The sequence below is a fragment of the Triturus cristatus genome, chromosome 2_1, assembly GCF_964204655.1.
Source record: "Triturus cristatus chromosome 2_1, aTriCri1.1, whole genome shotgun sequence".
NCBI lineage: Eukaryota > Metazoa > Chordata > Amphibia > Caudata > Salamandridae > Triturus > Triturus cristatus.
Window position 1 is genome coordinate 1,189,575,333 of NC_140581.1, and position 14,017 is coordinate 1,189,589,349.

General features: G+C 48.8%; 1 protein-coding gene across 2 annotated transcripts in view; it reads left to right on the forward strand.

Moving 5' to 3' along the window:
* Positions 1 to 14,017, forward strand: part of HOPX (HOP homeobox) — a 245,833-nt gene that overhangs the window by 221,912 nt on the left and 9,904 nt on the right. The gene's annotated exons all lie outside the window — the stretch shown is intronic.

Below are 14,017 nucleotides of genomic sequence, written 5' to 3' on the forward strand. Positions count from 1 at the left end.
TGTTTCTTTCAGATACCTGGTGTACAAAGCTTATATACAGAACAGGGTTTACAAACTTTGACTGTCCAGCTATATCACAGGGCAGAGGTTGGCCTGCTGGTGGGCTAATCACTTGGGTAAAGATCATATAGCTTGCAAGATCAGGAGGTTGAAGTTAAATACTTTGGACACATTGGGGTTGTCTCTTGATAGGGGAGGGTCCTCTCTTTATAATCTACAATGTATATTATAGGACAAGTGGGGTGATTAGGCCATCCAGTACCTTACCATCCTTGAGGAGGCTATTGATGCTATGCACTTGCAAGAAAAGGGAACCCCCCCCTAAAGGGTAGCTAAGGTCAGGGAGAAAGGGGGGAATGAGAAAATCAACTAAGCAGAAAAAACTCCCCTATGACCTATATTGCTTTAAGAAAACAGATTATATCTGGTATGGGTATACACAAAATCACATGGATACCAATACACAAGAGTGTAATCTAAATCTCATTATTTATTATGTCCTTTTTATTTATAGTTTATAATCACTTTTGTTTCCACAGTCCATATGTCATTGGAACATCATACATCAATATTATTATAAACACATTTTTTCGCTTTTTTATACAAACAATATCCTTATATTTCTTTAAAAATGAGAATAAACATACTTCCAAAAGTGTAGGCCCCCTACAACATGAACAGCCTTAAATCATTAACAACAACACTACACTCATTCAGCAACAAACGTTCACAATCATTCGCAACACATACACACCAGGGTGTAAGAAGAAGACACAGATGTACAGCGTCTCTAAAACTAATTTGAGGTGACCATGTATAACAAGGTCTGGTCAGATGAGGTTGACGCGCGTTTCGGTGGATTGAAACACGATGTGAACCACCTTCTTCAGGACCTTTCCCAAATGGCATAAGATTCCATACAAACTTTAGAGAGGGGGTACATATGGGGCATAAGCAATTTATTTTTAATAACCCATACTACACAAGATTTATCTATATACAATTTGATGGACCACCACATTAAGGAAAGAACAAATAGAAGGAGAAAATAACAAAGATTAAGATTGCGTATACCACATGCCCAGTGTCAATGCTGTTGTATATATATTACTGATAATTGAAGTCTGAGGTGTACGGAAACCTTTCTTACTCACTGAGAGAGGATCCACGTGATATGCAAAAGAACAGGATAGAATCGAATTTTATCCCAACAGTTCATTGTGAAAGGGGTGGAAAAAAAGGGTGACAATAAAATAATGAAAATATACACAAGTTATAATCGTGCTGTGCATTTGTATATCCTGTATTGTGTCCCTTCATGCCATGCGATTGACAGCTCAACTTACAAAAATGGTTTCTTAAAGCTAGTCAAATCCAAAACACGATGAGGATGCAATTTTGTGGCTAGAGCTCGAGGCGATAATGCTTGAAGTGCTGTGGCTAAAATCCACTAGCAATGCTGTTGAGTAAGAGCAAACAAAAGATATTGTTATAAAGAGGGGAAAAAATGTCCCAACTACCGATGGTCAGGGTATTGGTGAGTGGTTTGAACCTTACCCTTTGGCACTACAAAGTGTGCCTATATATCCGGAGTCTCTTAAAAATATCTGCTGATACGGCAGAGATTTATGCAGTTTTTCTCTAGAAAAGAACTTCAGATTCTGCTGAAATTTGTACAATTTCTCTGTGAAGAGAAGAAAAAACACGGATTCTGCTAAGTACATTGTAAAAATCCTTAAGTGAGTATTTAGTAAAGGCTAATTGGTGCATATACTCACGTCAGTTCAAAGATATTAATAAACGTATCTGTGTGCTATATCTCTGACGCAGAATTTGGCTAGTTGGAATACAGGATCAAGTACTCGCGCCAGCGACACTAGAAGGTATCCCAGCCTTCCCTCTGTGGGTATATCTACAGGCAATAAGTGTAAAAAAAACTCTGGTCATCTATGAGTATCTACAGGTCCTAAACTATCCCTAGCAGGAGCGTATCATAGGTCATAGGGGAGCTTTTCTGCTTAGTTGGCTATTGATGCTAAACCACCTGATGACCTGGTGATTGTCGCTGGTGATTTCAATGTAACTTTCAAACCCTCTGACCCCTCATTATTTAATCTAACAGAAAAGGAAGATGTATCCTGGGGTATTCCCCAGCTAGATCTGAATCTGGTCAAAAGGTGGTCAACAGTTGCCAATTAGTTGTTGAGCTTGTCCTTGTGCTTGGGAGTAAGAGCTTCTAGCAGCAGGTCTATAGCTGACTGGAATGGTGGCCAAACTTCCAAGAGGCTCACTTAAATAAGTCATATTTGTGAGAAGTTGGCCTGATGAACAAGTTACTTACCTTCGGTAACGATGTATCTGTAAGAAACATTAGTTAGTTAGATTCCTCACCTTAGAATATCCCCAGGCGTCAGACTGGATCCGGAAGTTTTTTGTAGCAATACCCCTTGCGCGTCGCTAGGCGTCGTCTGCGGCTCCGTGTTCGTCGTTGGCGTCGTGCACCGGAATGACGTCGTCGGAGTACTTAGACGCCGCCCTCGCGCGCTGACATCAGTTCTTGTACATAGCTTTCCGCGCCAGGAACACAAAGCCATGCAAGAGACCGACACTGGTGCCAAAAAAGTCTAGGGGCCTGAAAAGGATAGCCTTAACCCTAGATGTCAGTTCGCAGAACGGGGAGGCTTGGTGGGTCAGTGAGGAATCTAACTAACTAATGTTTCTTACAGATACATTGTTTTCGAAGGTAAGTAACTTGTTCATCTGAAAGAAACACGTTAGTTAGATTCCTCACCTTAGAATAGATACCCAAGCAATACCAACCCCGGTGGTGGGTCTGCGAACTAAGATTACACCAGAAAGTCCTGGAGGACAGAACGGCCAAAGAAGCCATCCCTCCGGACTTGGCTGTCTAGGCAATAATGCCTGGCAAACGTGTGTAGCGAAGCCCACGTCGCCGCCTGACAGATGTCCTGCGAAGGGACTCCCCGACCCAAAGCAGTAGTAGCCGCTGTGGCCCGAGTAGAATGGGCTCGCAGCCCAACAGGAGGGTCCTTTTTTGCCAAGAAATAACAGAATTTTATACACAAAACGACCCACCGGGAGATGGTCCGTTTGTGCACAGCTTTCCCCTTCTTAGCACCCACGTATCCAACGAAAAGTTGGTCGTCCACCCGGAACTGTTTTGTGCGGTCCAAATAAAAGGAGAGCGCACGTTTTGGGTCCAGACAGTGGAGCCTCTCTTCCTCTTTGGAAGGATGCGGAGGCGGAAAGAAGGTGGGCAAGGTGACAGATTGCCCAAGATGAAAGGGGGTCACCACTTTCGGTAGAAAGGAAGGACGAGGCCGAAGGACAACCTTGTCCGGATGAACAGATAGAAAAGGAGGCTTGGACGATAGAGCCTGGAGCTCACTCACCCGTCTAGCTGAGGTGATGGCTACCAGGAAAGCAGTCTTAAGAGTCAGAAGACGAAGAGGACAATTATGAAGAGGCTCAAAGGGAGCGCACATCAGAAACGTTAAGACAAGATTCAAGTCCCATTGAGGCATTACGAAAGGGACAGGAGGGAACGTGTGAGTAATGCCTTTAGGAAAGCGTGAAACTACAGGGGACTTGAAAAGAGAAGGCTGATCAGGAAGCCGTAAGAAGGCAGAGATGGCAGCAAGATAACCTTTCAAGGTGCCCAAGGCAGAGCCCTGCTGGGCCAAAGAAAGAAGAAAGAGGAGAACCTCAGAAAGAGGGGCGGAAAGGGGATCCACAGCCTTTGCTGTGCACCATGCCACAAATTTGTTCCACCGGCAGGCGTATACCGTCTTTGTGGAGGGACGCGTGGCTGCCAGAATGATATCACAGACTTCAGGAGGCAAGTCAAATGGCATCAACTGCCGCCGCTTAATCTATACGCATGGAGGTGGAGGCTGGACAGGTTCGGGTGGAGGACCGTCCCCTGCTGCTGCGACAGAAGATACTCCCGAAGGGGCAGACGTATCGGAGGATCGGACAACATACTGAGAAGCTCGGGATACCAGTACCTTCGTGCCCAATCCGGAGCCACCAAGATGACTTGGGCCCGGTCGTGCCTGATCTTCTTCAGCACTCTGGGCAGAAGTGGTATAGGCGGAAAGGCGTACAACAGACCGCAACTCCACTCGCGACGAAAAGCGTCGCCGAGCGAGTGCCGCCTTGGAAATTCCAACGCGCAGAACTGCTGACATTGCGCGTTCTCGTCGGTGGCGAATAGATCTAACCAAGGCACTACCCACTGCTGAAAGAGACCTTGCGCCACCTCGGAGTTCAGACGCCATTCGTGATCCATCATGCACCGGCGGCTGAGTTCGTCTGCTCTGGTGTTCCGCCAGATGTTGAACCACTAGGGTGACGCCCTGGTGTTCCAGCCATGTCCAGAGGCGCAGAGCCTCTTGACAAAGGGTCCACGACCCCACCCCGCCCTGTTTGTTGCAATACCACATGGCGGTGGTGTTGTCCGTGAACACCTGCATGACACTTCCCCGGACAGAGGGAAGGAAGGCTGTCAGTGCAAGTCGGATCGCTCTCAGCTCCAACAAGTTGATGTGGAGGCGAGACTCCGCCGGAGACCAGAGTCCTCTGATCTCCGCCTCTCCCATATGGCCACCCCATCCCCGGATTGACGCATCCTTCACTACGACATGCTCCGGTAGGGGTAGGGCGAGGCTCTTGCCCGTGACCCAATCGCGGTCCGTGAGCCACCACTGCAACTGCTGTGCTCTTCGAGATCAAGACATGGTCGGACAGGTTGCCGTGATGCTGGGCCCACTGAAACCACAGGTCCCACTGCAGAGCCCGCATGCACCGCCTGGCGTGATGCACTAGTAGGATGCAGTAGGCCATCAGCCCCAGAAGCCGCAACACTAGCCTGACCGAAACCCAAGATAGAGGCCGAAAGATGGGAATCAGGGCCCGTATATCCCGGACCCGCTGTTCCGGTGAATAAACCCGGAACTGCGCCGAATCGAGAACCGCTCCGATGAAAAGGAGCTTCTGAGAGGGGCTCAGGTGTGACTTCGGCACGTCGATGGAAAACCCCAGCAAATGCAGGAGATCCGCCGTAGTCTGGAGGTGGGAGACGACTGCCTGGGGCGAGCCCGCCTTCAGCAACCAGTCGTCGAGATAGGGGAAGACTGGAACCCCTGATCTGCGCAGATGAGCTGCGACCACCGCCATCTCTTTCGTGAACACCCGAGGGGCACTGGTAAGGCCGAAGGGGAGCACGGTGAACTGAAAGTGCTCCTGACCCACCGTGAACGGGGATGTGGAAATATGTGTCCTGCAAGTCCAACGCTACCATCCAGTCTCCAGGGTCTAGGGCAGCTAGAACCTGAGCCAAAGTCAACATTTTGAACCGTACCTTCCGGAGGAAGGCATTGACATTCCTGAGGTCCAAGATAGGGCGGAGGCCCCCTTTGCCCTTCTTGGGAACCAGAAAGTAGTGGGAATAACAACCACGACCTACTTCTGGGCTCGGAACGCGCTCGACGGCCTCTTTGGCCAAGAGGGCCGAAACTTCCTCTTGCAGAAGATTCAAATGATCCTCCGAGATACGGTGGTGCTGCGGTGGCATGGCTGGAGGGGTCGTCTCTAAGGGGAGGGAGTAGCCCTTTCGGACAATTTGCAGCACCCACCTGTCCGAAGTGATGGTACGCCAGTGGAACAGGTGATGGCAAACTCTGCCTCCCACTGGCGAGGAATGGGCCTGAAAGCTCGGACTAGGAAGGCTTTGGGGCGGATGCTGCCGGGGTGGATGTGGACTGACCGCGTTGTCCTCCAGTACCGCCTCGGCAGAAACCACGTCCGCGACCGCGTGCAGGTTGGTTCTGCGGCTGGTGGCTAGGCGGACGTGAGGAGGTGCCCCTTCCTTGGCAACGAAAGGAGCGAAAAGCGGAAGGTTGTGGCCGCGGGGCCGAGAGGCCCAAGGATTTGGCCGTAGCCTGGGAGTCCTTGAAGTGAGCCAGCGCACTGTCTGCTTTCTCACCAAAAAGGCGAGTGCCATCAAAAGGCATGTCCATGAGAGTGCTCTGGACATCCCCTGAAAAGGACGTGGACCGCAGCCAGGCGTGACGTCGAAGCGCCACCGTGGTAGAAATCGCCCTACCCAGCGAGTCCGTAGTGTCGAGTCCACATCGGATTGCATGGCGCGCTGTATCTCTCCCATCGGCCAGAGCTTGGGAAAGTCGTGCCTGGGCCTCCTCCGGGCACAGGGGCAGCACGTCCTCCACCGTATCCCACAGAGAGTGAGAATAACGGTCCAAGTGTCAGATCAAGGATACGATCTCCCCAGGAGCAGATGATCAAGTCCTCAAATCCCTCTCACCAAAGCCAGTGACAGGTGATGACAACTGCCTCTGTATTTAGCCAAGGGGGAAAGGGGAAGTGGAAGACAAACAAAAGAGAGACTGCCTCTGGACACTGGTGCTTCTACTGCTCTTTCTTTCTCGTGAAGGAACCTGAAAACACAAGCACACCAAATAAGTCTTCCCTGTCTCTATTATTGGCTGAAAAGGATTTTTCTATTTAACATATCAATTACCTTTTGTACCAGAGAATTTGCCTCCCTCTGTATTTGTTTGTCTATTGCTTATTTGATCAGTCTTAAGGACTGTTGGTAGAGAACTCTCTCTAGAATGTTAACTCAGAGAGCTAATATCCGCCTCAGACGTTTAGAAGAATAAACTGCCTCTGTTTCTTTTCTTTAATAAAAATAAAAGTTATTGTTGCTCAGTCTTATGCTTATTGCCTTGGCTCTGATTCACTGTTCATAAGGTAGCCTGATACACAGTTCACAAAGTCTTTTGATAACTCTCGCTGTTCTGGTACTCTCAGGTGCTTATAATCCAGAACTCTAAATACACGAGAATTCAGCCAAACAAAAATATGTGCTTCCGTTGCCTTGCAATTCTCTAAAAAACTGCTTGTAGACCTATAGTTGAAGAAGTGAACACTCTTACTTGGAGATGGAGAAGTTTTCTCTTCACAGAACAACTTCTCCGAAATGACTGCTTCCGCCGTCTCGCCCACGGGATCTCCACCGAAGGTTTCTCGTCGAGTAGATTATTTGCTGACTGAGAACCCACTGAAAACACCAAAAGCACGTCAGAATATTACCGTGCTAAACACATGGAAGATATCACAAATACTTCCCTAGGAATGAGGTGTGGGCCCCACGAATTGACTCTCTCTTAAAATAATTCCCAGAAGAAGCGGGCGCTCTGAGGAAAAAAAGGCAACCGTTTTTCGTGACTGAAACAGTTGAAGTGCGCCGCGCGAACCTCGCGCATGCGCATTGAGCCCTGAGACGAGTCTCGAGTCTATAACAACTAGACCGAGAACTCTTCCAGGAAGTGTACAACTGAGTCTAATTGAGAATGGCGGAAGAGACTCTCAATCCACATAGAATGGATCTCAAAGACGTCTTCCAAGTTGAGGTTAATCTTCGCCAGCGCGGATATTTCAAGGGACACAGTCTTTTAGCAAGCAATTTTACACCTTCAGAATCGTAGTTTAGACTACTCGGCGGTGTTGTGACACCAAGAGACAGGTGGTGTTCAAAGACCGCAGGCCCAAACTGAGCGAGGAGAACAGCTTCTTACCGAACTGTTCCAGTCTCTTGGAATCCCGATCCGGAGGAGTGGACGGGAAGGAGGATTGGGAGGTAGAGGCCTGGATAACCAGACTCTCGGGGGTGGGGTGTTGGGACAGAAAACTGGGGTCACCCGGAGCAGGGCGGTGGCGCCTGGCAACGTTCCTACCCACAGGAGGGACTGTGGAGGGCTTGGACCAGGTGCCCTGCAGAACGTCAATAAGGGCCTCATTGAACTGCAGCAGAGGCTCAGTGGGGTTTGCTGCAGACTGAAGCACCTCAGTGAGGATGTTAGTCCTCACAGCCACGGCAGGTAGCTCAAGCCCAAGGGCTGCGGCCGCCTTGCGCAGCACCACAGAAAAAGCTGCACCCTCCTCCGAAGCCACAGTCGGAGGAGAGATGAATCCAGTGTCCGGTGAGGTATCCAGACCACTGGCCTCCCCCAGTTCATCTGCCCAGTCCTGCGAAAGTTGGCCCTGAACGGCCATAGGGTCCTCCGACCCCTCCCAGTCTCCCCCGTCATCCGATTCCTGGTAAACAGGAGGAATGATCGGAGCCGGACGATAGACAAAATGTGTCTCTAGCGGCGTCGGATGCGGCGTCGGGCCCGGACAGGGGCTGAACCGGGGATCGACGTCGACCGGAGTCGGTGTCGGAGGTGGCGCCGGTGTCGATGCCGGCGGAGGAGGCGTGACGAGGTCGACCGGCATGGGCCCCTTGGGGACCTGCAGCGTCTGGGCCGGAGCCTCCGACAGTGCCGGGGCCGGAGCCGCCGGTGCGCAAGGTCACCCAGTCGAGTCCGTGGGGCCCGAAGGCGCGCCAGCGGGCGTCGACGACGGAGCCAGGCTCCTCATGGCCGAGAGGAAGGCACTGACCTCCGCCGGCGTCGCTTCAGTCCCAGGGACCGGCGGGTTTGGGACGTGCGCGGCGCCTGCGGCTCCGACGGAGCCGCGGGGGTGGGACCACCCTGACTCTCGGCCGAGTCGCGCGACCGGCGAGGGGAGTCCGAAGAGCGGTGTCGCCTCTTGGACTTCTTGGATCGCTTCGACTTTCCAGAAGACTTCGAGCCAGACGAGCGATGATGTCGACTGCGGCTCCGCGACCGATCCTTGGACCTCCTCCTGGACCGGGATCGAGAGGGGTGCGGAGCCGAGTGGCGAAGCTCGAGAAGCTTACGGGACCGCTCCCACGTAGCTTTCGAGGTCAGGGCCATACAATCGGAACACGACTCCGCGTCGTGGTCGGGCCCCAAACAGTACAGGCACCGGCGGTGATGATCGGTCACCGACATCAGTCGATGACAGTCGTCACAGGCCTTGAAACCAGGCATCCTACCGGCACCAGAGTCGATAAACTGACCAAAAAGAGTCAAAATATTTAGTCAAAAAATGACTAAAAGGGGTAGCTCTCCCGGATCGGCGCTTACTGGCGCGGAAAAAAGAAGAACTGACGTCAGCGCGCGAGGGCGGCGTCTAAGTACTCCGACAACGTCATTCTGGCGCATGACGCCAACGACTGACGCGGAGCCGCAGACGACGCCTAGCGACGCGCAAGGGGTATTGCTACAAAAATCTTCCGGATCCAGTCTGACGCCTGGGGATATTCTAAGGTGAGGAATCTAACTAACGTGTTTCTTTCAGATATATGATGTCACTAGTTCTAGTGTACACCTTGTATCAGTCCAAACAACCCTTATGGTGATTGGTTGTAAAGTCAACCTTATAGACCAGCTATCCTAGTGGTAGCATGGACAAGAGCAGTCTTAGGCTAAACTCTGTATGGCATGTGAAGCCAGCTGGTATACCATTTGCAACCCCTTGAATACCAAATGAAAGGACACCACAACAGATATATTATGAAAATAGAATGTATTTATTCTAGTCAAAACACCCTCAGCACTCTTTATGAGATTCGAGGCAAGTACAACACAGTCTTATTTAAGCATACATAAGTCACACAGGTAAGTAATACAGTTAGGCCCTAGGGGCCACGCAAACCATATACTAAGTAAGTGGTATAAGAACCACTGTCACGAATACAGGATAGGCCTAGGCCTAGGGAATCGCTGGGGCTACACTATCCTATCAGTTGCTAGGCAGTGGGAGGCCCACAGGATTCAGGTGCAGAGTGGAAACACTCACGCGTAATGCGTTAAAGTCTATAGAAATAGTAGTATTTAGAAATTAAGAGTTTTAGGACACTTTGGAAGGAACTAGGAGTTAGAGACTTGGAAACTAGACACTTGGATAGTCAATACCCTTGTGAGCACCGGAGTACTCAAGTTACCTAGCCCACGGGCTGCGGGTGCATAGGTGTGAACTTGCGTCGGGTTTCGTCGTAGACTCCTATGGATGCCTGAAGAAAAGATGCTGACAGGCAGTCAGTGAAGAGTGTCCGGTGTATTCCAAGGATGGAATCAAGAAGGAGGATACCTGCAAGCAGAGGGGACAGAGTCTAGGTCACCAGCCAGGAGCCGGGAAGGAACCATGGAGGAACCAGGCGATGTCGTGAAGATGCAGGTGAAGAGGTGAAGCTTGTCGCAGCAGCCACGGGTACCAGGAGGCGTCGAGGGCGACCGGAACCAGGAGGCGAGCTGTCCCACGAAGGCTCTTGCTGTCGTGGCGTCGATGTCGAGTTAGAACCCAACCAGCCTTGGCAGGCGTAACCCACGCAGGATGGAGGACTTGCTTCTGTCGCAGACCAGGAAGGTCTGGGGTGCTTCCCTTTCACAGGGGAGCGAGTGTCAGTCTGGAGGAGCCGGACTAGCAAGGCAAAATTGAAGGTTCGTCGTCACAGAGGTCACTAGGCAACGGGCCAGCAACCGGACAACACGTCGAGCAACTCAGGTGCAGAAGGGCCCCACGCAGAACACGTGAAGTGTGGGGAGCTGATCTTCTTTGCAGATGGTGCTCGGGATTGGGGCTTCTCAATTCCCCAAGCACAGCCTAGAGGAAGCCTCAGAAGTTGCGCTAGTCAGTTAATAGCCACTCTTCCCAAGTCGCCGATCCCACGTCCCTCGTTGCCTCCACGGGTCTCAGCTTTGCTGTAGATGTGGATCTGGTTCAGAGGTGTCTGGAAGTCACAGCGCTGGTCAGTCTCTGCAGTCGTCCCTCGTAGGATCAGTCGCAAAGCAAGCAGCGGTCGCTGGATGGTGCCTGGTTGCCCAGGGTGGTCACTCCTTGGCCACAAGGGAGATTCTTCAGTCTTCTTCCGTAGTAGAATGTCGAAGGTCCAGAGTTTCTGTTCAAGATGCAGGTTCAGGATAATCTAAAGTCCTAGGGACTCAGCTCCCACTCTTATACAAATCGGGGGGGTGGGTTACCTGCTAGGTTCCTCCTATGGGTGGGACCAGGGAGGGGGTGGTTACACCCCCTTCCTTTTGTCCAGTTTCGCACCAGGACTGGGGCTGGAGTGCCCCAGCACCGGTTTGAACTGGACTATGCATGGGACACCTTGTGTGCCCCAGGCAGTGTCTCGTTTCATTCACCCCTCCCTGCCCCAATACACTAAGGCCTGTCTAGGGTGGTGCTAGCACCTCCCAAGGCAGGAAACCTATTGTCCAAGCCTCCCTCGCTGGAAGGTCTCCCAGCAGCAGGAGGTCAGACTCGTGTCTGTGGCAGCAGCGTCCATTTTGTGACGCTGGGGCTCTGGTTAACTTTAACCGGGTAGTAGGTCTTCAACATGTCTTCTCCCTCTAGAAGGGAGGAATAATATCCTCATTGCCAGAAATGGTATGGGGGAATTATTCCAAAGTGTTGGACACCTTACACAACATGTTTTGATAAAGCCAAACCATAGTTACCATAACCGCGAAGGATTATAAGGCACTTTAAGAGTATATGGTAGGCGATATCATAGAACAGCTATAAGGACATGGTTCCGAAAGCTGCAGACAGGCTCAGCTCATGCTAGAGCACCATCTCACATGTTGCCAAGCACTCTGCCTTCAGGATTGTTAAGGCCTGCCATAGGAGTGACTGATAGGTTACCCATGTGTCTATATATAAGGCAGGTATAGGAATACTACACCTAAGCAAGGGGTGAGTACACGACCTTGCCCCAGCTGAGTGATCAGCCAGTTGTGTCATAATGGAAGGCCAGCCAGGGGTGGCATAATACATGCTGCAGCCCCTGGTAGGCCTAGGGTACACCTATGCCCCGGGTACCTAAGGTACACTGTACAGGGACCAAAAAGGTGATCCTTACCAATTGGGTTATGCACCTAAAGTGCATAGTGAATTTAGAGAGAGAACAGCTGGGCTGTGGGTCTGATTAGTAGGCCCACAGCCACATCTAAGTCGAAAACCAGTGAAGCAAAACCAAAAAGTGGGGGTGAACATAGAAAGCAGACCCTACTCTCCTACAATATTGATTATATATTTTTACCCCTACAAATGTGATCCTCTATGGGGGACATGGTGGTTGTCACTATCAACATGATAGTGACCATAATGCGCTTGAGCTAACCATCCTCATCTACAACAATTTCTAGACCTTGGTATCTATCTGATCAATTATAGTTTGATGCTCAGACCTATGTTGTATTGGCATAGGCTCTGGTCTAAAGAGGAGCTGGAATCGTACAGACTACACCTAAAGGTACTTCTCAGATCCAACCGTTTTGAGAGGATTTCTTAGCCTGCCTTTAATAAATCTATGTCTTATGAGATTGGCTTGCCGTTTCTTTGGGAAACTCCTGACAAAGCAAATTCAGACCCACGTTCATTGGTCATAAAGCGCTTTGAGGAATATCTATGAGTGCGGAAGCTGATGAGAGTTTAGTCAGGTAGTCTGACAGATACCTTTCTAGATTTTAAAATAAACCCTGCTTATGATTGTTTCTTGATGTCATGCCTGGGTTTCTAGAAAAGCAACCCTACCTAAAATGGAGGTACGATGTTTTGCCTGTAAATTGCTTTTGTATAAAATGGGATGACAAAAATTGTAGCTCTAGCAAGTGCCCTTCTTGCTAATTAGAAGAGGAAACTTCACCATTTTGCTTTTTCTGCAATGTATGTACACCCACGTGGATAATGGCTGAAGTCAGTATATAAGCTTTTGGGTTTGAGCCAATAAGCAATTGCATTAAGCGTTTTACAATCGGACACTTGAGAAGTGTTTGTTGTTGCGGTGGCCTAATTTCTTCATGCTGCCTGGTTCATTCGTAATCGCAGCGGTCGCCTAATGAATGAGCACAAAGCTTCCACTAGCACTCCATGATTGTGTTCTGGACTATTCTAGCATTGTAATTCTGAAGCCTGAAAGAATTTAAAGCTAATAGAAACAGGGTTGCTGGCCAGTGGTGTTGTGGGGTTTAGTCACTTTTTTGTAGCACTTTACCTCCCTGGAAATATGTATCATGTGCAATAATCACCCTTTCAGTTTTTTTATTGAGTAATTGCACTTTATAATGTTTGACTGATGTCATTACAGTGTAAATAAGTCTTATACTGCAATTGCAATTGTATTTATATAGCACTTATTGCCCCTGATGAGGCGTTGAAGCATGTTTCAGCAAGTAGAACGCTACTCCTGAACCCAAAAGGATTAAAGGTGAATTAGTATAGTGAAATAGAGGTTAATTTGTGCAGTGGTCTTGTGAGTCTGTTAGTTGGATTGAATCGGATAATGGAAGGATAGATGAGGGAAGATCCTTCAAAGTGTTATTTGGGCGATTGTAGTAGTAAGATGAGGTCTTGGATGAGTAAAAATGAGAGATGGATGAGGTAAGAGTCCCTAGTAAGTGATTAGGGAGATCATAGTATTAAAATTAGATTTAGGATGAGTCATAGGAGGTAAAGAGGAGAAAAGAGTCTAGAAAGGGTTACTTTGGATATCATAATAGTAGAATGAGGTTTGGGATGAGTCAGCGAGTAGGGGTAGAGGATATATTGTGAGAGATGTAGGGTGAGACAGTGCATTGGAGAGAGTGAAAGCTTTTGTACTATTTTCATTTACAGTAGGAGCAAAGTAATAAATATATGGATACATAACTACATATAAAGGATATTCATTTATGAGGAATATCATATATTGAGATGTAAAGTTGTATTGTATAAACTCAGACTTTCAAGTGTTGCTGTACTTGAAGCTAATTTATTTGTGTATTTTCTATAACTCATTTTAATTTTAAAAAGTTATCTTTTCCTCAATATTTCAATAATGAAGTACTTGTAGATCAAATAGTTGATAATATTTACATATTGTGATAGATAAATAAAACAGAGACCCATAAGCATCTAATCGGATAACTTATATAAAAACTATGCAGTGACCTATAAACATGTTAAGCATAGACTATATACATATTGAACAGTAACTAATATATACATTTGATAAGCAGACCTAAAGAATATCTATACATTTTAAAAACCATAGTTATTATACATATTTGCACAAAGAAAT